Source organism: Piliocolobus tephrosceles, chromosome 6 (genome assembly GCF_002776525.5).
Source record: "Piliocolobus tephrosceles isolate RC106 chromosome 6, ASM277652v3, whole genome shotgun sequence".
NCBI lineage: Eukaryota > Metazoa > Chordata > Mammalia > Primates > Cercopithecidae > Piliocolobus > Piliocolobus tephrosceles.
The window spans coordinates 51,737,223-51,740,656 of record NC_045439.1 but is presented as its reverse complement, the minus strand read 5'-3'; positions in this window follow the sequence as shown (position 1 = coordinate 51,740,656).

The following is a 3,434-nucleotide window of genomic DNA, read 5'->3' as shown; positions in this document are numbered from 1 at the left end:
CTTCTCTCTTTCTCTTCTTTCTTTTTCTTTCTTTCGACAGGGTCTTGCTCTGTCACCCAGGCTGGAGTGCAGTGGAGCAAGTCAGCTTGCTACAACCTCTGCCTCCTGGGTTCAAGCTATTCCCCTGTCTCAGCCTCCCCGAGGGGTAGCTGGAACTACAGGCACATGCCACCATGCCTGGCTAATTTTTGTATTTTTAGTAGAGATGGAGTTTCACCATGTTGGTCAGGCTGGTCTCAAACTCTTGACCTCAGGTGATCCACCCGCCTTGGCCTCCCAAAGTGCTGGGATTACAGATGTGAGCCACTGTGCCCAGCCAGGACATTTCTATACACAAAGTTGCTTCTCTGTGCTGAGGCACACTAAATTCAAATCTTACTTTTCTAACAATCTGGAGACCTCCTAGAACAGTGATTTCCAAATATTCTAAAGAATTAAACTCCTCCTCAAGTGATGTATTAAACAGATTGCGCAACAGTCCTGGCTGTGGAGTGGGATAGATGCCCCACCCTTTTGGGCTTCTTTCCATCTCCCTCCCTTGGCAGCCATCCATGCGCCGCTCTGTGAGCTGTGACTCTGTAGAACAGGGAGAAACTATGCTGGTAGAAAGTGTGAGCTGATATGTCTTGGTATTTCTTGACAAGATCATGATACTGCTAAAGACTACATATGTTGCTGGTTTGACAAAAGCATATTTGTATATCTATGGCACAGGTGAGCTATGGCCTCTATGCAGAGCCATTTGACGGTTAGATATAGTTCCTGCCTAGAGGGAAGTAACAACTTAGATCCTGTAACAGGCACACAGATATGTGTATGGTGGTGGGTGCTGGGTGTCTACATTCCAGGTCATTTCCACCATGACCTAGCCCAGAAAAACGTGAAGATGTGAGGAAGGCTTCTTGGGAGCCACAAGTCTGCTTAGGGGCCAAACAGGAGAGATTCTTCCATCATTTTTGAATCAAGGTTTCTTGACAGTTAAAAAGCCAAAGCGTTCCCCTCTGGGTTTCCTTGATCCTGTGTTGGTTCAGTGAAGCTCATCTATTCCAGTTGACTTGAAGGTCATTGATGATAAATTGATGATTTGGTGACTGTTACATAACTGTTCAATTATGAGTTTCGATTGACCTCTGCCTCCCCCACAGGTTCTTAGCACCCATGTTTCCTGTCCTCATTGTGGGCGGGTACCATGAACCATTCACTACTTGTTCCTGGGCTGAGTCTTTCTCAATAAGCACAGCTTAAGAAGCAAGAACAGCTGGTGGAGGTGTGTGCTCTGAAGGCTGTTGACTGACAAGGCCCTGTATGTGATATTAACCTACCCCGGCCAGCTGCTGTTACCGCTGCAGCCTGCAATCAAAAATAGTGATCATTCTCTGTGATCACAGACATTGTTTGTTGCAGTCCACTTTGTCATGTGAAAGAAAAAATGGACTTCGTCTCATAAATTACATCCCATTAAATTCTAAGTATTTCTGAGAACTCAGGAAGAGGAACAGAGTAAGTTCTGTTTGTTCATAACTGAATAATTGCTAATTGGCTATTCATTTTAAAACACACAGAGACTTACATTTAGTGCTGTTGTCTTTATCTGGAGAGAGATTTGTTTTGTTTGACAGAGCATAAGCTGTGACATCTTGGGGAAGTGCAAATGACTTGATCCTACCTGAAATTCACAGGTTTGAAATTTTAAAATTTCCTTTAGGTGAGAATTAAAATAATAGGTACTAAATTACCTTTCTAATTTTTTGGTTCCATAACATTGCAAAAGTACCTCTCAGGCCTGATGGAGCCCTCCTACTCCATCCATGGGGACTTTTTTCTCTCCCTGGAGATAGGCAGGAGTTGCTTCTCTTTCCCCACCCTATGACACTTCCTTAAAACACTCTGTTCCATAAATCGTCTTTCTTGGTTTATAAAAAAAAAAAAAAAAAAAAAAAGCAGTGGTACAATGAGGTTCAATATGCAGAATATGACATGCATAGCTTGTGTTAAAGGGCTGACAGAGTTGAAATAATGAATTTCATTTATAAAAGGAATGCGGTTGACTACTAATGGTTTGAGTTTTCTTCAATTAGTGATAACGAATTTCCCATTCACCCATTCAGTAAATATCAGTTGATTATATTCTCTACATTCCAATCTTACCCTATGCTTCTGCTCTTTCTTTACCTGCTCAGAACATTCCTGCTGTTTAATTATCTGGTGCTAGGGAGGTGGTGAGTGTAATCATGGATGAGAATACAATAATATGAATGAACCTCTGGTTCTTAGCACAGTCCTTTAACCTATAGAGCAATTGTATTAGCCATCATTTCCTTTTTCTGGTAAGTGAGATTTCAAAATAATAACTGTACATTAGAGCCATCCTGAGGAGTCTAAGAACATGGGCTCCAACATACAATAGCCTGAGCTTGAATTCTAACTCTGCCACTTACTGTACAGGACACCTTGGGCAAGACACTTCACCTCAGGGTGTCTCAGTTCTCTCACCTGTGAAATGGGATAATAATGTTACCCACCTCTTAGGGTTAGTGTGAGGATTAAATGAGATAATCCTAAAAAGTTCATAAAATAAGAAGTGGCACAGGGTAAATTCTCAGTAAATATTAGCCATGATTATAATTGTAATCATTTTTTGATCGCTTTAATTTTTCTTAGTTATCATGGAAAATACAGTTGTGAAGAGTGATCATTACATATAAATAATGACAATAACCTTTGAACTTACCTGATTCTTGTCTAAAAGCGTGCTATGAAAGATGCTGTCCTGGGGCATAGTATACTGTTCTTCCTTCTATCCTACTTGCACGAAAGGAAGGGCATAGCAATGAGATTACCATGGAAGTCAGGAGACGTAAAGTTGGGTATTATACCTTCTTAATTATGGAACAACTCTGGGTGAATTCTTCAGTCACTTTCAGGTCACCTTTTCCCATGTACACAATCAAACTGTCAGAAACCACAGTTTGTGGCAGTGAGAGCCTTGAGACATGTGTGTATTGTGGTTTATTGTATACTTTCAAGAATTTTGTGTTTAATGTGTTGCAAGTGAGCAAAAGCACACATCCTTGTGAGCCTACTGGGTTCCATGGAAGTCTTTTTAACATGGTAAAAAAAAAAAAAAAAAAAAAAATCCCAAATGCTGTCATTTATTGAGCCTCTAGTATGTGGTTCTATATATTTACTATCTCATTTATTCTTCAGGGCAATTTGAGGACTAACTTGTATTATTCTCAGTTTTCAGATAAGGAATCTGAGCCTCCAAGAGTTGCAGTGACATGTTCAAGCCACATGGTTAGTGAGAAGCAGAGAAAGGACCTAAGAGCAGAGCAACCTTAAGCAGGTTCTCTGTGGTCATTGTTAGTGTGGTTTACTTCCAGGCCAGACCATTTCCTTGCTGATGCAAGATTCTCCAGAACTGTCCTTTTCCC